The sequence below is a fragment of the Mirounga leonina genome, unplaced genomic scaffold (assembly GCF_011800145.1).
Source record: "Mirounga leonina isolate KUSES-001 unplaced genomic scaffold, KU_Mleo_1.0 Mir_204, whole genome shotgun sequence".
Taxonomy (NCBI): Eukaryota; Metazoa; Chordata; class Mammalia; order Carnivora; family Phocidae; genus Mirounga; species Mirounga leonina.
Window position 1 is genome coordinate 12,150,539 of NW_023270513.1, and position 22,792 is coordinate 12,173,330.

Below are 22,792 nucleotides of genomic sequence, written 5' to 3' on the forward strand. Positions count from 1 at the left end.
AGTGGAGACTCCAAACAGCATCATGTGCCAGAGATAGAAACACTTGGTCACAGGTCGGGTGAACAAGGAGTGCGGCCAGGGACCAGGGAGACAGGAGTGATTGACTGCTTTCCTCTGGGGGCTCACTGAGGAGTGGGGACCCAAGTTCTAGTCTCCTCCAGGGAAGAGATGGGGAGGCCACCATTTTCACTCTGGTCCTCCAAAGCTGCACTGAAAGCTTGCAGGGAACAAAAGCTCCTGAGAGCAAACCTGAGGAGATTATTTAGCCCAGACCGGAAAGGGTGGGGCAGTTCCGCCTTGGGCAAAGACATTTGAGAACCACGGCAACAGTCCCCTCCCCCAGAAGATCAGTAACAACAGCCAGCCAAGAACAAGTTTACCGTTAAATGAGAACAGCAGAACTCAGTGCTAGGGGAATACTGCACATAGAATTCATGGCTTTTTTACCATGATTCTTTAGTCTTTCAAAGTTATTTTTTTTTAATTTTCTTTTTCTATTTTTTTAAATTTTTCTTTTTCCCTTTTTCAGTCAACATCTTATCAATCCCTTTTTTAAAAATCTTTTTTATTTTTCATTTTTAGAGTCATATTCTATCCCTTTATTGTAGTTAACCATACTCTTGGCATATATATATAAGTTGTTCTCTCTTTAAAATTTTGGGATACAGTTTCTTCTAACAGACCAAAATATACCCTAAGTCTCTAGTGTGTGGCTTTGTTCTAGTCTCCTGCCTGATCACATTCTCTCCATTTTTTTTAATTTCTCTTCTTTCTTTTTTCAACCAAGTTCTTATCAATTCCTTTTATAAAATATTTTATAATTTTCACCTTTACAATCATATTCTATGCCTTCATCGTATTTACCCTTATTTTTGTACATACATAAATTTTTCTTTCTTTAAAATTTTGGGAGGTAGTTTTTTCTTACAGACCAAAATACACCCCAATTCTAGTGTGTGGCACTGATCCATTCACCAGCCTGATCATATTTGATCATATTTTTTTCTTTTTTTTTCTTTTTTCTTTCTTTCCCTTTCTTTTCCCATGGTTTCAGGTCTCCTCTGATTTGTTTAGTGTATATTTTTCTGGGGTAGTTGTTACCCTGTAAGCATTTTGTTCTCTCTTTCATCTGTTCTCCTCTGGACAAAATGACAACACGGAAAAACTCACCTCAAAAAAAAGAAAAAGAGGCAGGACCGACTGCCAGAGACCTAATCAATACGGACATTAGTAAGATGTCAGAACTAGAGTTCAGAATGACGATTCTAGAGATACTAGCTGGGCTTAAAAAAAGCATGGAAGATATCAGAGAAACCATTTCTGGAGAAATAAAAGAACTAAAATCTAACCAAGTTGAAATCAAAAAGGCTATTAATGAGCTGCAATTAGAAATGGAGGCTCTAACTGCTAGGATAAATGAGGCAGAAGAGAGAATCAGTGATATAGAAGACCAAGTGATGGAAAATAAAGAAGCTGAGAAAAAAAAGAAAAAGATAAACAACTACTGGATCACGAGGGCAGAATTCGAGAGATAAGTGATACCATAAGATGAAACAATATTAGAACAATTGGGATCCCAGAAGAAGGAGAGAGGGGGCAAAAGGTATATTGGAGCAAATTATAGCGGAGAACTTCCCTACTTTGGGGAAGGAAACAGGCATCAAAATCCAGGAGGCACAGAGAACTCTCCTCAAAATCAATAAAAATAGGACAACACCTTGACATCTACTACCAAAACTTATAAGTCTCGGAGACAAAGAAAATCCTGAAAGCATCTCGGGACAAGAGATCTGTAACCTACAATGGTAAAAACATTAGACTGGCAGTAGACCTATCCACAGAGACCTGGCAAGCCAGACAGGACTGGCATGATATATTCAGAGTACTAAATGAGAAAAATATGCAGCCAAGAATACTATATCCAGATAGGCTGTCACTGAAAATAGAAGGACAGATAAAGAGCTTCCAGGACAAACAAAAACTAAAAGAATTTGCAAACATGAAACAAGCCCTACAAGAAATATTGAAAGGGATCCTCTAAGCAAATAGCCTAAGGTAACATAGACCAGAAAGGAACAGAGACAATATACAGTAACACTCACCTTACAAGCAATACAATGGCACTAAATTCATATCTTTCAGTAGTTACACTGAATGTAAAGGGGCTAAATACCCCAATCAAAAGACACAGGGTATCAGATTGGATAAAAAAAAGACCCATTGATATGCTGTCTGCAAAAGACTCATTTTAGACCCAAAGTCGCCTCCAGATTGAAAGTGAGGGGGTGGAAAACCATTTACCATGTTAATGGACACCGAAAGAAAGCTGAAGTGGCAATCCTTATATCAGACAAATTAGATTTTAAATCAAAGACTGTAATAAGAGATGAGGAAGGACACTATATCCTACTTAAGGGTCTATCCAAGAAGAAGATCTAACAATTGTAAATACCCATGCCCATAACAAGGAAGCAGCCAATTATATAAGGAAATTAATAGCAAAAGCAAAGAAACACATCAACAACAATACAATAATACTGGGGGACTTAACACCCTCCTCACTGAAATGGACAGATATCTAAGCAAAAGATCCACAAGGAAATAAAAACTTTAAATGACACACTGGAACAAATGGACTTCACAGATATATTCAGAACATTGCATCCCAAAGCAACAGAATACACATTCTTCTCTAGTGCCCATGGAACATTCTCAGAATAGGTCATATCTTAGGTCACAAATCAGGTCTCAACTGGTACCAAAAGTTTGGGTTCATTCCCTGCATATTCTCAGACCACAATGCTTTGAAACTAGAACTCAATCACAAGAGGAAAGTCGGAAAGAACTCAAATATATGGAGGCTAAAGAGCATCCTACTAAAGAATGAATGGTTCAACCAGGAAATTAAAGAAGAATTTAAAAAATTCATGGAAACCAATGAAAACGAAAACACAACTGTTCAAAATCTACAGGATGCAGCAAAGGCAGTCCTAAGAGGAAAGTATATAGCAATACAAGCCTTTCTCAAGAAACAAGAAAGGTCTCAAATACACAACCAAACCCTACACCTAAAGGAGCTGGAGAAAGAACAGCAAATAAAACCTAAACCCACCAGGAGAAGAGAAATGATAAAGATCAGAGCAGAAATCAATGAAATAGAAACCAAAAGAACAGTAGAACAGATCAACGAAACTAGGAGCTGTTTTTTTGAAAGATTAACAAGATTGATAAACCTTGGGCCAGACTTATCAAAAAGAAAAGAGAAAGGATACCAAAAAATATAATCATGAATGAAAGAGGAGAGATCACAACCAACACCAAAGAAATACAAACAATTATAAGACCATATTATGAGCAACTCTATGCCAGCAAATTAGATAATCTGGAAGAAATGGATGCATTCCTAGAGATGTATCAGCTACCAAAACTGAAACAGGAAGAAATAGAAAACCTGAACAGATCCATAGCCACTAAGGAAATTGAAGCAGTCATCAAAAATCTCCCAACAAACAAGAGCCCAGGGCCAGATGACTTCCCAGGGGAATTCTACCAAACATTTAAAGAAGAATGATTACCTATTCTTCTGAAACTATTCCAAAAAATAGAAATGGAAGGAAAACTTCCAAACTCATTTTATGAGGTCAACATTACCTTGATCCCCAAATCAGGCAAAGACCTGATCAAAAAGGAGAATTACAGACCAATATGCCTGATGAACATGGATACAAAAATTCTCATGTAAATACTAGCCAATAGGATCCAACAGTACATTAAAAGGATTATTCACCACGACCATGTGGGATTTATTCCTGGGCTGCAAGGTTGGTTCAACATCTGCAAATCAATCAATGTGATACAATACATAAATAAAAGAAAGGGAAAGAACCATATGATCCTCTCAATAGATGCAGAAAAAGCATTTCACAAAGTACAGCATCCTTTCTTGATCAAAACTCTTCAGAGTGTAAGGATAGGGGGTACATACCTCAATATCATAAAAGCCATCTATGAAAAACACACAGCAGGGATCATTCTCAATGGGGAAATACTGAAACCTTTCCCCCTAAAGTCAGGAACACGGCAGGGATATCCACTATAACCACTGCTATTCACCATAGCACTAGAATGCCTAGCCACAGCAATCAGACAACAAAAAGGAATAGAACGGATCGGAATCGACAAAGAAGAAGTCAAACTCTCACTCTTTGCAGATGATAGGATACTTTATGTGGAAAACCCAAAAGACTCCACCCCAAAACTGCTAGAACTCATACAGGAATTCAGTAAAGTGACAGGATAGAAAATCAATGCACAGAAATCAGTTGCATTTTTATACACCAACAAGACAGAAGAAAGAGAATTTAAGGAGTCAATCCCATTTACAATTGCACCCAAAACCATAAGATACCTAGGAATAAATCTAAACAAAGAGGCAAAGGATCTGTACTCAGAAAACTATAGAATACTCATGAAAGAAATTGAGGAAGACACAAAAAATGGAAAAACATTCCATGCTCATGGTTGGAAGAACCAATATTGTGAAGATGTCAATGCTACCTAGAGCAATCTACACATTTAATGCAATTCCTATCAAAATACAATCAACAGTTTTCAAAGAAATGGAAAAAATAATCCTAAAATTTGTATGGAACCAGAAAAGACCCCAAATAGCCAAAGGAATGTTGAAAAAGAAAAGCAAAGCTAGTGGCATCACAATTCCGGACTTACAGCTCTATTACAAAGCTGTAATCATCAAGACAGTATGGTACTGGTGCAAAAATGGACACATAGATCAATGGAACAGAATAGAGAGTCCAGAAATGGACCTTCAACTCTATGGTCAACTAATCTTCGACAAAGCATGAAAGAATGTCTGATGGAAAAAAGACTGTCTCTTCAACAAATGGTTTTGGGAAAATTGGACATCCTCATGCAGAAGAATGAAACTGGACCATTTCCTTACACCATACACAAAAATAGACTAAAAATGGGTGAAAGACCTCAATGTGAGACAGGAGTCCATCAAAATCCTAAAGGAGAACAGAGGCAGCAACCTCTTCAACCTCAGCCGCAGCAACTTCTTCCTAGACACATCATCAAAGGCAAGGGAACCAAGGGCAAAAATGAACTATTGGGACTTCATCAAGATAAAAAAGCTTTAGCACAGCAAAGGAAACAGTCAACAAAACCAAAGGACAACCAACAGAATTGGAGAAGATATTTGCAAATGACATATCAGATAAAGGGCTAGTATCCAAAATCTATAAAGAAATTATCAAACTCAACATCCAAAGAACAAATGATCCAATCAAGAAATGGGCAGAAGGCATGGACAGACATTTTCCAAAGAAGACATCCAAAAGGCCAACAGACACATGAAAAAGTGCTCAACATCGCTCGGCATCAGGGAAATCCAAATCAAAACCTCAATGAGATTCCACCTCACACCAGTCAGAATGGCTAAAATTAACAAGCCAGGAAACGACAGATGTTGGTGGGGATGCAGAGAAAGGGGAACCCTCCTACACTGTTGGTGGGAATGCAAGCTGGTGCAGCCACTCTGGAAAGCAGTATGGATATTCCTCAAAAAGTTGAAAATAGAGCTACCATATGATCCAGCAATTGCACTACTGGGTATTTACCCCAAAGATACAAATGTAGGGATCCGAAGGGGTACATGCACCCCAATGATTATAGCAGCAATGTCCACAATAACCAAACTGTGGAAAGAGCCAAGATGTCCATCAACAGATGAATGGATAAAGAAGATGTGGTGTATATATGCAATGGAACATTATGCAGCAGTCAAAAAAAAAAAAAAAAAAAAAAACCCAAAATCTTGCCATTTGAAAAGGCGTGGATGGAACAGAGGGTATTATGCTAAGCGAAATAAGTCAATTAGAGAAATACATGTATCATATGATCTCACTGATATGAGGAATTCTTAATCTCGGGAAACAAACTGAGGGTTGCTGGAGTGGTGGGCAGTGGGAGGGATGGGGTGGCTGGGTGATAGACATTGGGGAGGTTATATACTCTGGTGAGTGCTGTGAATTGTGTAAGACTGGTGAATCACAGACCTGTACCTCTGAAACAAATATTATATGTTTAAAAAGAAAGGAAGATAGTAGGAAGGAAAGATGAAAGGGCAGAAGCCAGAGGCGGATATGAACCATGAGAGACTATGGACTCTGAGAAACAAACTGAGAGTTCTAGAGGGGAGGGAGGTGGGGGAAGGGTTAGCCTGGTGATGGGTATTAACGAGGGCACGTATTGAATGGAGCACTGGGTGTTATAGGCAAACAGTGAATCATGGACCACTACAGCAAAAACTAATGTTGTAATGTATGGTGATTAACATAACATAATAAAATAGAATTAAAAGAAAAAAAAAGCAACTGATTTCTGTGGATTGATTGTGTATCCTGCCACATTACTGAATTGCTGCATGAAGTCTAGTAATTTGGGGGTGGAGTCTTTTGGGTTTTCCACATAAAGTATCACGTCTGCAATGAGAGAGGGTTTGAATTCTTCTTTCCCAATTTGAATACTTTTATTTCTTTTTGTTTTTTGATTGCTGAGGCTAGGAATTCTAATAGTATGTTGAACAATAGTGCCAAGATTTGGCATCCATGAGGAGTTCCTGATTTTAAGGATAAAGCTCTCAGCTTTTCCCCATTGAGAATGATATTTGCTGTGGGCTTTTCATAGATGGTTTTTATGAAATTGAGGAATGTTCCCCCTAACGCTACACTCTGAAGAGTTTTAATCAGGAAAGGATGTTTTATTTTGTAAAATTATTATTCTGCATCAATTCAGAGGATCATATGGTTCTTGTGTCTTCTTTTATTAATGTGCTCTATCATGTTGATTTATTTTCAATTGATGAACCACCCTTCCATCCCAGGAATAAATCATACCTTGTGGTGGTGAATAATCTTTTTCATGTACTTTTGGATCCTATTGGCTAAGATCTTGGTGAGTATTTTAGCATCCATGGTTTTGGGATCAGGGTAATGCTGGCCTCATAGAATGAGTTTAGAAGTTTCCCTCTATTTCTATTTTTTGAAACACCTTCAGGAGAATAGGTAGTATTTCTTCCTTAAATGTTTGGTAGAATTCCCCTGGGAAGCCATCTGGCCCTGGGCTTTTGTTTTTTGGGAGGTTTTTGATTACTGCTTCAATTTCATTACTGGTTATTGGTCTATTCAGATTGTCAATTTCTTCCTGTTTCATTTTTGGTAGTTTATAAGTTTCCAGGAAAGCATCCATTTCTTCCAGTTGCTTAATTTATTGGCATATACTTGCTGATAATAATTTCTGATACTTGTTTCTATTTCCTTGGTGTTAGTCATGATCTCCCCCCTTTCATTTATAATTTTATTAATTTGTTTTTTTTTTTTTCTTTTTCTTTTGGATAAGTCTGGCCAGAGGTTTATAGATCTTATTAATTCTTTCAAAGAACCAGCTTCCAGTTTCATTTATCTGCTCTACTGTTTTTCTGGGTTCTATTTCATTGATCTCTGCTCTAATCTTCATTATTTCTCTTCTCCTGTTTGGTTTAGGTTTTATTTGCTGTTCTTTTCCAGCTCCTTTAGGTGTAAGGTTAGCTTGTGCATTCAGGATTTTTCTACTTTTTTGAGTGAGGCTTGGAAGGCTATGTATTTCCCCCTTAGGAACACCTTTGCAGTATCCCATAGGTTTTGGACTGAAGTGTTTTCATCTCATTGGTTTCCATGAACTGTTTAAGTTCTTTAATTTCCTGGTTGACCTAAACATTCTTTAGCAGGATGCTCTTTAACTTCCAACTGTTTGAATTGCTTCCACTTTTTTCCTTGTGATTGAGTTCCAGTTTCAAACCATTGTGGTCTGAAAAGATGCAGGGAATAATCTCAAGCTTTTGGTATCATTTAAGACCTGATTTGTGACCCAGTATGTGGTCTATTCTGGAGACAGTTCCATGTGCATTCAGGAAGAATGAGTATTCTGTTGTTTTAGGTTGGAATGTTCTTTATATATCTACGAAGTCCATCTGGTTCAATGTGTCCTTCAAAACTCTTGTTTCTTTGTTGATCTTCTGCTTAGATGATTTGTCCATTGCTGAGAGTGGAGTGATGAGGTCTCCTACTTTAAAGTATTATTATCAATATGATTCTTTATTTTGGTTGACAGTCAGCCTATGTAGTTGACTTCTCCCATTTTGAGGGCATAGATATTTACAATTGTTAGATCTTCTTGTTAAATAGCCCCTTTATGTATGCTATAGTGTCCCTCTGCAACCCTTACTACAGTCTTTGTTTTAAAATCTAATTTATCTGACATAAGAATTGCTACCCCATCTTTCTTTTGAGGTCTGTGGCATGAAAAATAGTTCTCCATCCCCTCACTTTCAGTCTGGAGGTATCTTTAGGTTCTAAATGAATCTCTTGTAGACAGCATATGGGTGGGTCCTGTCTTTTTATCCAATCTGCAACCCTGTGCCATTTCATGGGAGCATTTAGGCCATTCATGTTGAGAGTGACTATTGAAATATATTATTTTAGTGCCATCATGTTGCCTGTGAAGTCCCTGTTTCTGCAGATTGTCTCTGTAAATTCTGGTCTATATTACTCTTGGGTTCTTTCTTCTTTTATAGAATCTGACTTAATACTTCTTGCAAGGCCAGCTGGGTTGTCACATAGACTTTCACTTTTGCCGGTCCTGGAAGTTCCTTGTCTCTCCATCCATTCTGAATGACAGCCTTGCTGGATAAAGTATCCTTGGCTGCATGTTCTTCTTATTTAGTACCCTGAATATGCCTTGCCAGCTCTTTCTGGCTTGCCAGGTCTCTGTGGATAGGTCTGACGTTATTCTGATGTTCCTCCCTCAGTATGTAAGGAATCTCTTCTGCACAGCTGCTCTCAGGATTGCTTCCTTGGTTGTAAGATTTGCAAGTTTTACTATTATATGCTGGGGCATTGGTCTGTTCTCCTTGATCTTGGGAAGGGTCTTCTTGGCCTCTTGGACACAAATGCTTGTTTCCTTCCCCAGATTAGTGAAGTTCTCAGCTACAGTTTGCTCAAATATACCTTCTAGTCCTCTCTCTCTCCACCCCCTCAGGGATCCAATAATTCTGATATTGGAACATTTCATGGTGTCATTAATCTCTCTCAGTCTGATCTCATGGGCTCTTAGCTGTTTATCCCAGGCCTCCTCAGTTTCCTTCCTTTATATTATATCTTCTAGCTCACTAATTCATTCTTCTGCCTCATATAGCCTGGTTTTCAGGGTATCCAGTTTAGACTGCATCTTATTCAAAGCATTTTTAAGTTTGGCCTGATTAATATTATTATTTTTTGGAAATGAAGTTTTATTAGAACAAACGAATTCACTCATTTATGTATTGTCTATGGCTCCTTTCACCCTACAATAACAGAGTTGATTTATTCCAACAAAGGTCATATGGGTCAGAAAGTCTAAAATATTTAGTATCTGATCCTTTACAGAAAAGAAGTTTACAAGTCCCTGGCATAAATATGGTATTTTTTTTAATATTTTTTTTATTATGTTATAACATAATGTAATAAGTTTGGCCTCATTAGATCTCATTTCCACCCTTGAGATTCTATATTGTTGCTAATATTTTTCTCAAGCCTAGGTATTGACTTCATAATCATTACCCTGAAGTCTATCTCTGACATCTTGCTTATATCCATATCCACTAGGTCTGGGGCAGAGGCCATAGTCTCTGAATCTTTCTTTGCTGGAGGTTCCTCCTCCATTCTGTTTAGGGGTGGTTGAAGGAATGTACAGAGTCCAGAGTATTAACCACGACCCAAGCAAGATGCACCCATTTTATGGGGACCTTAGGGCTGTCGTCCTCTTGTTCTTCCAGCCTGTCTTCGGGGGGGGGGGGGAGCTGCTACACTGTTACTCAGGCAACCCTGCTTGGGCAGAGTCACACTGCCTCCTGTTGGGGGGTGGGTGGGCTAAGTTGGAACTGTTTCTGTAGCTTTTTTTCTCTGGTGGCTTTCTACATCTCTTCCCTCTTCCATCTCTTGTGAGAGTCAGAACAGAAATGACCACACCCAAACCTCTGACCCAGAGCAGAGAATCGTAGTCTGCTTGTCACTGAGCCCTCCAGGACTCACAGTCTCCATTTTGTCTGAGCTGCTAAAAACTGCAGTATCTTGCAGTGGTGCATGAACACAGCAACTCTCCCAGAGGTCGAACCTAAGCTGGGGTGTATCTCTGCCTTTTATGCTTCTAAAAGCCCAAGCCAACCCGGGTTCATGCATGCACACCCCCACCTCCTTGATCCTGTCTGGGGGCTGCTCTAAAATCCTTTCCCTGCTGCTATCACTCTGCGAGTCTGTGCCTGGTCCCCAGTGCAGGATGCTTTTGAACTCCGGTGTTATATCACCTTCCCAGTGCCAGCTTATGGTGGCTCATGGTAAGTTCTTCATAGATTTTGGATACTAGCCTTTTATCTGATAAGACATTTTCAAATATCTTCTCCCATTCTATAGGTTGTGTTTTTAATTTTGTTCCCTGTTTCCTTGGTTGTGCAAAGCTTTTTATCTTGATGAAGTCCCAATAGTTCATTTTTGCTTTTGTTTCCATTGCCTTTGGAGACATGTCTAGTAAGAAGTTGCTGCAGTTGAGGTCAAAGAGGTTGCTGCCTGTGTTCTTCTCCAAGATTTTGATGTATTCCTGTCTTACATTTAGGTCTTTCATCCATTTTGAATTTATTTTTATGTATGGTGCAAAAAAGTGGTCCTGTTTCATACTTTTGCATAGGGCTGTCCAGTTTTCCCAACACCATTTGTTGAAGAGACTGTCTTTTTCCCTTTGGATATTCTTTCCTGCTTTGTTGGAGATTAGTTGACTATTGAGTTGGGGGTCCATTTATTTGTTCTCTATTATGCTCCATTGATCTATGTGTCTGTTTTTGTGCCAGTATCATAGTGTCTTGATGATTACAGCTTTGTAAAACAGCTTGAAGTCCGGAATTGTGATGCCTCCACCTTTGCTTTTCTTTTTCAACATTCCTTTGGCTATTTGGAGTCTTTTCTGTTCCAGCTCTGTGAAAAATGTTGATGGTATTTTAATAGGGATTGCATTGAATGTGGAGATGGCTCTGGGTACTATAGAAAGTTTGACAATATTTGTTCTTCCATTCCATGATGATAGAATAGTTTTCCATTTCTGGCTATCTCCCTCAATTTCTTCCGTAAGTGTCTTATAGTTTTCAGAGTACAGATCTTTTACTTTTTAGTTAGGTTTATTAGTAGGTATCTTATGGGTTTTGGTGCAATTGTAAATTGGATAGATTCCTTGATTTCCCTTTCTGCTGCTACATTGTTAGTGCATAGAAATTCAACTGACTTCTGTGCATCAACTTTGTATACTGTGACTTTGCTGGATCCCTTTGTCAGTTCTAGTAATACTTTGTTGGAGTCTTCTGGGTTTTCTACATAGAGTATCATGTCACCTGCAAAGAGTGAAATTTTGACACCTTCTTTGCCAATTTGGATAACTAATTTCTTTTTGTTGTCTGATTGCTGAGGTTAGGACTTCCAGTACTGTGTTGAACAACAGTGGTGATAATGGACATTCCTGTTGTTTTCCTGACCTTAGGCAGAAAAGTGTTCAATTTTTCCTCATTGAGGATGATATTTACTGTGGGTCTTTTGTATATGCTTTCTATGATACTGAAGTATGCTCCCTCCCTTGGTGGATAGTTTTAATCAAGAGAGGATGCTGTAATTTGTCAAATGTTTTGTTTTGGTTCTTTCTGAATCTATTTAGAGGATCACATGTTTCTTGTAATTTCTTTTACTAAGGTGGTGTATCCCATTGATTGATTTGCAGATGTTCAACCACCTTTGTAGCCCAAGAATATATCCCACTTGGTGGTGGTAAATAATCTGTTTAAAGTACTGTTGGATCCTTTTAGCTAGTATCTTGATGATAATTTTTGTATCCATGTTCATCAGGGGCATTGGTCAGTAATTCTCCTTTTTAGTGGGGCTTTGATTTTAGGAGCAAGTTAATCCTGGCCTCATAGAATGAGTTTGGATGTTTTTGTTCCATTTCTATTTTTTGAAACAGTTTCAGAAGAATAGGTATTAATTCTTTAAATATTTGGTAGAATTCCCCTGGGAAGCCATCTGGTCCTGGACTCTGGTTTGTTGGGAGATTTTTGATTACTGATTCAATATCCTTGTTGGTTATGGGGTGTTCAGGCTTTCTATTTCTTCCTGTTTCAGTTTTGGTAGTTGATATGTTTCTAGGAATGTATCCATTTCTTCCAGACTGCCTAATTTGTTGGCATGTAATTGATCATAATATTCTCTTATAATTGTTTGTATTTCTTCAGTGTTGATTGTGATCTCTCCATTTTCATGATTTTATTAAAATACTTTGCTGCATCCCAAAGGTTCTGAACTGTCATGTTTTCATTTTCATTTGTTTACATGTACTTTTTTAAATTCTTCTTTAAATTCCTCATTTGACCCATTCATTCTTTAGTAGGATGCTCTTCAACCTCCATGTATTTCTGATCCTTCCAAATTTGTTCTTGTGGTTGACTTCAAGTTTTAAAGCATTGTGGTCTGAAATTTGCATAGAATAATCTCAATCTTTTGGTACTGGTTGAGACCTGATTTGTATCCCTGTATGTGATCTGTTCTGGAGAATGTTCCATGTGCACTTGAGAAGAATGTGTATTCTATTGCTTTAGGATGAAATACTCTGAATATATCTGTTAAGACCATCTCATCCAGTGTGTTTTTCAAAGCACTTACTTCCTTGTTGACCTTCTTCTTAGATGATCTCTCCATTGCTGTGAGTGGGGTGTTAAAGTCCCCTATTATTATTGTATTAATATCAACGTGTTTCTTTCATTTTGTTATTAATTGGTTTATATATTTGGCTGTTCCCACGTTAGGACCATAAATATTTACAATTCTTTGATGTTCTTGTTGGATAAACCCTTTTGTTATGATATAGTGTCCTTTCTCAGCTCTTACAGTCTGTCTTTTAAAAACTAGTTTGTCTGATGTAAGTATGACTACTCAGCTTTCTTTTTTTCCTTTTTTTTTTTTTAGAGTTTTTAGCTGATAGGCTCAGAGTAAGCAGTTAAGCATTTTTTTTTACTTTTTTTTTAAGACTTTATTTATTTATTTGACAGAGAGAGACACAGTGAGAGAGGGAACACAAGCAGGGGGAGTGGGAGAGGGAGAAGCAGGCTTCCCGCAGAGCAGGGAGCCTGATGCGGGGCTTGATCCCAGGACCCTGGGATCATGACCTGAGCCGAAGGCAGACACTTAATGACTGAGCCACCCAGGTGCCCCTGACTACTCAGCTTTCTTTTGATGTCCATTGGCATCATAAATATTTCTACACACCCTCACTTTCAATCTGGTGGTGTCACTGGGTCTAAAATGCATGTCCTGTAAGCAGCAAATGGATGGGTCTTTTTTTTTTTTTTTTTATCCATTCTGATACCCTGTCTTTTGATTAGAACATTTAGTCCATTTGTATTCAGAGTAATTATTGAAAGATATGAATTTAGTGCCATTGCATTAACTGTAAAGTCACTGTTCCTGTAGATTTTCTCTGTTCCTTTTGGGTCTTTGTTCCTTTTGGGTTCTCTCTCCACTCAAAGGGTCCCCTTTAATATTTCTTGAAGGGCTCATTTAGTTTTCACAAATATTTTAGTGTTTTTGTTTGTTTGTTTTGTTTTGTCTTCTTTTGTTCAGGAAACTCTTCCTCTCTCCTATTACTGAATGATACCCTTTCTGGATAAAGTAATCTTGGCTGCATATTTTCCCATTTAGTACATTGACTATATCATGCCACTCCTTTCTGGCCTGTCAGCTTTCTCTGGACAGGTCTGCTGCCAGCCTTATGTGTCCACCCTTGTAGGTTTATAACCTCTTGTCCTGAGCTGTTTTCAAGATTCTCTCTTTATCTTTGAATTTTGCAAGCTTCACTAAAATATGGTGAGGTGTTGACCTCTTTTTGTTGATTTTAAGGGGGGATTCTCTGTATGTCCTGGACTTGAATGTCTTTTTTTGTCCCTTGATTAGGGAAGTTATCAGCTATAATTGGATCAAATAAACCTTCTGCCCCTTTCTCCCCCTCCTCATCTTCCAGGATCCCTATTATATGGATATTATTTTGCTTTATGGAATGGCTGAGTTCTCTGATGAGTCTCCCTTCATGACCTAATAGTTTTCTTTCTCTCTTCTTTTCAGCTTCCTTATTTTCCATTATTTTATATTCTATATCACTGATTCTTCCTTCTACTTTGTTCTTTCCTTTTTTATGCCCTCCACTTGGGACTGCATCTCGGTAATAGCATTTTTAATTTGGGCCTGACTAGATTTTAATTCTTTTATCTCCAAAGCATGGGATTCTCTAGTGTCTTCTATGCTTTTCTCAAGCCCAGTTGTATCTTTATAATCATTGTTTTGAATTCTAGTTCAGACATCTTATTAATATCCATACTGATTATATCCCTGTCAGTGAGTACTACTTCCTGTTATTTCTTTTGGGGTGAATTTCTCCATCTCTTCATTTTGCCCAGAAAAGAAAGGAAGAAAAAAAGAAAAAGAAAACAACAAAAACAACAATGACATCAAAAAAAGAAAAAAAGAAAAACTTCAGAAAGTGTTTGTGGTGTATGCTGTGTACCCTCTGCTGTTGTGTTTTGGCTGCTCTTTCCTACTGGTCCATCCTCTATAGAGTTCCTGCTTCCTTGTACTGGGGAGTGTTTGGACCTTTAACTAGGTGTGCTTTGATTTGTTTGTAAAGATAAGCCTGTAAAAGAAAAATTAAAAGAAAAAAAAAAGGCTGATTCAAAAGAAAAAGGAAAAAAAATGCAAACAGACAAAAAAACAAAAACAAAAACAAGAACTTAAGCCTGATTCCAAAGAATAAGAAAGAAAAACGGAAAAAGAGTAAGGAAGTAAGAAAAGAAAAAAAAAAATAAGAAGGCTGATTTGACAAATAAGGGAAGTAAACCAACAAACCAACAATTGAACAAAAAAATTATATGCCTGATACAAAAAGGAGACAATGAGAAAAGAAAAAAATATATATATATATACATAAAATAAAAGATAAAAAATTTAAAAAATAAGAAATAGAAAAATAAAATAATAAATTATTTTTTTAAAAAAAATTATAAAAGAGAAAAAAAAGAAGCAAGTCTCGTCCTATTTCCACCAGAAACTGGTTTTGGAGCATTCTTCAATCAGTAGAGTTGGTATATCCGGGGCCTGTGTTGGTCTTCTGAGGAGAGGCCTACTGGGCTGGTTCACAAGCTGACTTGCCCTTGTAAAGATGTTTCTTCCAGGCACCGGGGGGGTGACTTTCAGTGTAGGCGACTCTAGACTCCACTGGAGGTGCTGTGTTTCTCTCTGAAGCCCAACTGTGCTGGTAGGTGGGGTGTGGGGAGGGAGGGGTGGTGGAGGAGGAAGAATGTGTTGTCACCCTACCCTCTTGTCCTCAGCAAGGAGAACTCCTGGCTACCACTATTCAGGTGGCCCTCACAGAAAAGTGAACAATCCCCTGTGTCCAGGGCTTTCATCAGCTCCCTGCCCTTAACCTGCCTGTGCCCAGGCCATTGGCATTCCTGGAGCCACACATATCTTGTATTTTATCTTTGGCCAGTGGCTGGGATTCAAAACTCCAAGTTTAAGAGGGATTGCAAGGTGCAGGCCCACTTCCCTCCCCCAGAGGGGAGCCTTGCCGTGTGCCCAGCACTGTCCTATTCCTGAAAAGAAGTCACACAGTGCCCATACAGAGGCTAGAGTTTATTGTAACACTCAGTGAAAAGTTGGAACCAGGTTATTGGCGGTCTATGCATGACTCAATCCCCTACTCCATTCTGTCCCAGAAAAGCAGTCATATAGAGGCCTGAATCTACTGTAGCAGACAGTGAAAAGCAGCGGCCAAGTTATCTGCAGTCTGCCCTGTCCTTGTTCTGTTCAGTACTGCCACAGAAAAGCAGCCACTCTGCACACACACAGAAGTTAAGCCTATTGTGGCTCAGAGCAAAAAATTCTTAAGAGGTTTTCTGCTCAGTGACTCTTGGCTGGCCTTTTGTTCTTGGAGAGGCAAAAAACGATCTTCAAAATGTACTCTGGGAAGGGGAGCAATCTCTCCCTGTGCAACTCAGGGGATCTCCTCACCATGGCTTATTGTGAAATCCCTACCTGCTGTGCTCTCTCCCACTTTCTCCCTCTCTCTGACTTTGCTACATGAAAAGTATCCTCTCCCCTTTGCAGCCCTGGGGCATTCCTCTCCCCCAATTCATGGCTCTGAACCTCACATCTGCCACATTCTCTCTCTCCAACTGTGCAGATTGTTTTCTTAATTCTCAGATCATATTTCTAGTTGTTCAAAAGAGTTGGATGTTGATCTGTGTTCAAAGGATGAGGAAGCTCAGGGTTCCCCTACTACACCACCATCTTAACTCCAGAAGCATATTTAGTTTACTTAATTCTTATAATCCCCTTATAAAGTGGTACTATTATGCCCATTTTACAGATTAAAAAAATGAAACTCATGGAAAATTAATTTATCTAAGATCATGCAGCTAATAAATAATGGAGTCAGGATTCTAACAAAAGATGTAAAATTTCAGTGATTCTAATATTTAACACTATACCGTACAGTCTCCCAGTTATTCATTGAGGAGCAAACCTAAGTAGAAAATCCACTGTCCTCATCACTATTATTTTTTTATTTAATTATGTTATGTTAGTCACTATACAATACATCATTAGTTTTTGATGTAGTGATCCACAATCCATTGATTTGTATAACACCCAGTACTCCATGAAGTATGTGCCCTCCTGAATACACATCACTGGGCTAACCCATCCCCCCACCACCCGCCCGTCTAAAACCCTGTTTGTTTCTCAGGGTCCATAGTCTCTCATGGTTCATCTCTCCCTCTGATTCCCCTCCCCTCATTTTTCCCTTCCTTCTCCTAATGTCCTCCATGCTATTCCTTATGTTCCACAAATAAGTGAACCCATATGATAATTGACTTTCTCTGCTTGACTTATTTCACTTAGCATAATCTCCTCCAGTCCCATCCATGTTGATGTAAAAGTTAGGTAATCATCCTTTCTGATGGCTGAGTAATATTCCATTGTATATATGGACCACATCTTCTTTACCCATTCATCTATTGAAGGGCATCTCGGCTCTTTCCACAGTTTGGCTATTGCAGACATTGCTTCTATGAATATTGGGGTGCATATGGCCCTTCTTTTCACTACATCTGTGTCTTTGGGGTAAATACCCAGGAGTGCAATTGCTGGGTCATAGGGTAGCTCTATTTTTAATTTTTTGAGGAAACTCCACACTGTTTTTCAAAATGACTGTACCAACTTGCATTCCCACTAACAGTGTAAGAGTGTTCCCCTTTCTCCACAACCTCTCCAACATTTGTTGTTTCTTGCCCTGTCCATATTTGCCATTCTAACTGGTGTAAGGTGGTATCTCAATGTGGTTTTCGCTTGAATTTCCTTGATGGCTAATGATGATGAACATTTTTTCATGTGTCTGTTAGCCATTTGTATGTACTCTTCAGAGAAGTGTCTTTTCATGTCTTCTGCCCATTTTTTAACTTGATTATTTGTTTTTTGGATATTGAGTTTGAGAAGTTCGTTATAGATCTTGAATACCAGTCCTTTATCTGTAGTGTCATTTGCAAATACCTTCTCCCAATCAGTGGGTTGCCTCTTCGTATTGTTGACTGATTCCTTTGTTGTGCAGAAGCAGTTTATCATTTTTTAAAAGATTTTATTTATTTATTTGACAGAGAGAGACACAGTGAGAGAGAGAACACAAGCAGGGGGAGTGGGAGAGGGAGAAGCAGGCTTCCCACTGAGCAGGGAGCCTCATGTGGGGCTCGAACCCAGGACCCTGGGATCATGACCTGAGCCTAAGGCAGAGGCTTAATGACTGAGCCACCCAGGTACCTCAGAAGCTTTTTATCCAGATGAAGTCCCAAAAGTTCATTTTTGCTTTTGTTTCACTAGCTTTTGGAGATGTATCTTGAAAGAAGTTGCTGTGGCCGATTTCATACACATTACTGCCTATAGTATCTTCTAGGATTTTGATGGACTCTTGTCTCGCATTGAGGTCGTTCATCCATTTTGAGTTTATCTTTGTGTATGGTGTTAGAGAATGGTTGAGTTTCATTTTTCGGCATGTGGCTGTCCAATTTTCCCAGCACCATTTATTGAAGAGACTTCTTTTTTTCCATTGCATATTTTTTCCTGCTTTGTCAAAGATTATTTGACCATAGAGTTGAGGGTCCATATCTGGGCTCTCTATTCTGTTCCATTGGTCTATATGTCTGTTTTTGTGCCAGTACCATGCTGTCTTGGTGATCACAACTTTGTAATATACCAGTGTGATGCCCCGAGGCTTGTTTTTCTTTTTCAACATTTCATTGGCGATTGGGGACTTTTCTGACTCCATAAAAATTTTAGGATTGTTTGTTCCAGCACTCTGAAAAATGCCATCAGAATTTTGATCCGGTTGGCATTGAAAGTATAGATTGCTCTGGGTAGCATAGACATTTTAACAATCTTTATTCTTCTGATCCATGAACATGGAATATTTTTCCATCTTTTTGTGTCTTCTTCAATTTCTTTCATGAGTGTTCTGTAGTTCCTAGAGTATAGATCCTTTACTTCTTTGGTTAGGTTTATTCTGAGGTATCTTATGGTTTTTGGTGCTATTGTAAAATGAATAATTTCCCTAATTTCTCTTTCTACAGTTGCATTGTTAGTGTATAAGAAAGCAACTGATTTCTGTGCATTGATTGTGTATCCTGTCATATTATTGAATTGCTATTGAGTTCTATTAATTTGGGTGTTGGGTCTTTTGGGTTTTCCACATAAAGTATGTCATCTGCGAAAAGAGAGAGTTTGACTTCTTTACCAATTTAAATACCGTTTATTTCTTTTTGTTGTCTGATTGCTGTTGCTAGAACTTCTAGTACTATGTTGAACAATAGTGGTGAGAGTGGGCATCCTTGTCGTGTTCCTGATCTTAAGGGAAAGGCTCTCAGCTTTTCCCCATTGAGGATGATATTTGCTGTAGGTTTTTCATAGATGGATTGAATAAACTGGAAGAATGTTCCCCCATCCCTATACTCTGAAGAGTTTTAAACAGGAAAGGATGTTGCATTTTGTCAAATGCTTTTTCTGTGTCAATTGAGAGGACCATATGGTTCTTCTCTCTCCTTTTATTAATGTGTTCTATCACATTGATTGATTTGCAAATGTTGAACCTCCCTTGCATCCCGGGGATAAATCCCACTTGGTCTTGGTGGATGATCCTTTTAATGTGTTGTTGGATCCTATTAGCTAGGATATTGTTGAGGATTTTGGAATCCATGTTCATCAGGGATATCATCTGAAATCCTCCTTTTTGATGGGGTCTTTGCCTGGTTTGGGGATTAAGGTAATGCTGGCCTCATAGAATGAGTTTGGAAGCTTTCCCTCTGTTTCTATTTTTTGAAACAGCTTCAGGAGAATAGGTATATTTCTTCTTTGAATGTTTGGTAGAATTCCCCAGGAAATCCATCAGGCTCTGGACTCTTGTTTTTTGAGAGGATTTTGATCACTGTTATAAACTCATTACTGGTTATTGTCCTATTCAAGTTGTCAATTTCTTCCTGTTTCTGTCTTGGCAGTTTATAGGTTTCTATGAAGGCATCCATTTCATCCAGTCTGCTCAGTTTATTGGCACATAGCTGTTGATAATAATTTCTAATAAATGTTTCTATTTCCTTGGTGTTAGTCATGATCTCTCCCCTTTCATTCATAATTTTATTAATCTGGGTCCTTTCTCTTTTCTTTTCGATAAGTCTGGCCAGTGGTTTATCGCTCTTATTAATTCTTTCAAAGAACCAGCTTTTATCTTCGTTGATCTAATCTACTGTGTTTCTTGTTTCTAATTCATTGATCTCTGCTCTAATCTTATTTCTCTTCTAATGTGTGGCTTAGGCATTGTTTGTTGCTTTTTCTCTAGTTCTTTAAGGTGTAGAGTTAGTTGGTGAGTTCAGGATTTTTCTATTTTTTTGAGTGAGGCTTGGATGTCTGTATTTCCCCCTTGGGACCGCCTTTGCAATATCCCATAGGCTTTGGACCAATGTATTTTCATTCTCATTTGTTCCCATGAATTAAGTTCTTTGATTTCCTGCTTGACCCAAACATTCTTGAGCACAGTGGTCTTTATCTTACAAGTGTTTGAACTTCTGCCAAAATTTTTCTTGTGATTGTGTTCTAGTTTTAAAGCATTATGGGCTGAGAATATGCAGGGAACAATCTCAAGATTTTGGTATCGGTTGAGTCCTGATTTGTGACCCAGTATGTGGTCTATTCTAGAGAAAGTTCCATGAGAAGAATGAAGTTCCTTGAGAAGAATGAGTATTCTCTTATTTTAGGGTGGAATGTTATGTATATATCGATGAGGTCCATCGGGTTCAGTGTGTCATTCAAAGCTCTTGTTTTTTTTGTTGTTGTTGTTGATTTTCTGCTTAGATGATCTGTCCATTGCTAAGACGGAAGTATTGAGGTCTCCTACAATTAACATATTGTTATCAATATGACTCTTTATTTTGGTTAACAGTTGGCTTATGTAGATGGCTGCTCCCATGTTGGGGGCATAGCTATTTACAGTTGTTAGATCTTCTTGTTGGATAGACCCTTTAAGAATGATATAGTGTCCTTCTGTGTCTCTAACTACAGACTTTAGTTTAAAATCTAATTTTTCTGATATAAGAATTACTACCCCAGCTCTCTTTTGAGGTCCGCTGGTATGGAAGATGGATCTCCATCCCTTCACTTTCAGTCTGGATGTATCTTTAGGTTCAAAATGAGTTTCTTGTAGACAGCATATGGATGGGTTCTGTCTTTTTATCCAATCTGCAACCCTGTGCCGTTTTATGGGAGCATTTAGGCCACTCACGTTGAAAGTTATTATGGAAAGATATGAATTAATTGTCGTCATGTTGCCTGTGAAGACGTTGTTTTATAGATTGTCCCTGTAAATTTCTGTTGTATATCATTCTTGGGGTCTTTCTCCTTTTATAGAACCCCCCTTAATATGTCCTGCAGGGCAGGCTTAGTGGTTACATATTCTTTCAGGTTCTGCTGGTCTTGAATGATCTACATTTCTCCATCCATTCTAAATGACAGCCTTGCCAGATAAATTATTCTTGTCTCCATGTTCTTCTTGTTTAGTACCTTGAATATATCTGGCCAGGCCTATCTGGCTTACCAGGTCTCTGTGGATAGGTCTGCCATCATTCTGATGTTCTTTTTTTTTTATTGTTATTTTAATCACCATACATTACATAATTAGTTTTGACGTAGTGTTCCATGATTCATTGTTTGTGTATAACACCCAGTGCTCCATGCAGAACGTGCCCTCTTTAATACCCATCACCAGGCTAACCCATCCTCCCAGCCTCCTCCCCTCTAGAACCCTCAGTTTGTTTTTCAGAGTCCATCGTCTCTCATGGGTCATCTCCCCCTCCAATTCCCCCACCATTCTTCCTCTCCTGCTATCTTCTTCTTCTTTTTTTCTGTAACATATATTGCATTATTTGTTTCAGAGGTACAGATCTGTGATTCAACAGCCTTTCACAGTAAACAGTGCTCACCAGAGCACATACCCTTCCCAATGTCTATCACCCAGCCACCCCATAGCTCCCACCCCCCACCATTCCAGCAACAATCAGTTTGTTTCCTGAGATTAAGAATTTCTCATTCAGTAAGGTCATATGATACATGTCTTTCTCTGATTGACTTATTTTGCTCAGCATAACTCTGTCCAGTTCTATCCACGTTGTTGCAAATGGCAAGATCTCATTCTTTTTTATGGCTGCATAATATTCCATTGTATATATATACCACTTCTTCTTCATCCATTCATCTGTCAATGGACATCTTGGCTCTTTCCACAGTTTGGTTATTGTGGACATTGCTGCTATAAACATTAGGGTGCATGTACCCCTTCGGATCCCTACATTTGTGCCTTTGGGGTAAATACCCAGTAGTGCAATTGCTGGGTCGTATGGTAGCTCTATTTTCGACTTTTTGAAGAACCTCCATACTGTTTTCCAGAGTGGCTACACCAACTTGCATTCCCACCAACAGTGTAGGAGGGTTCCCCTTTTTCTGCATCTGCACCAACATCTGCTGTTTCCTCACTTGTTAATTTTAGCCATTCTGACTGTTGTGAGGTGATATCTCATTGAGGTTTTGATTTGGATTTCCCTGATGCCGAGCGATGTTGAACACTTTCTACTGTGTCTGTTGGCCATTTGGATGTCTTCTTTGGAAAAATGTCTGTTCAGGCCTTCTGCCCATTTCTTGATTGGATCATTTGTTCTTTGGGTTTTGAGTTTAAGAAGTTCTTTATAGATTTTGGATACTAGCCCTTTATCTGATATGTCATTTGTAAATATCTTCTCCCATTCTGTCGCTTGTCTTTTGGTTTTATTGACTGTTTCTTTTGCTGCACAAAAGCTTTTTATCTTGAGGAGGTCCCAATAGTTCATTTTTGCCCTTGCTTTCCTTGCCTTTGGCGATGTTTCTAAGAAGAAGTTGCTGTGGCTGAGGTCGAAGAGGTTGCTGCCTGTGTTCTCCTTTACGATTTTGATGGACTCCTGTCTCACATTTAAGTCTTTCAACCATTCTGAGTGTATTTTTGTGTGTGGTGTAAGGAAATGGTCCAGTTTCATTCTTCTGCATGTGGCTGTCCA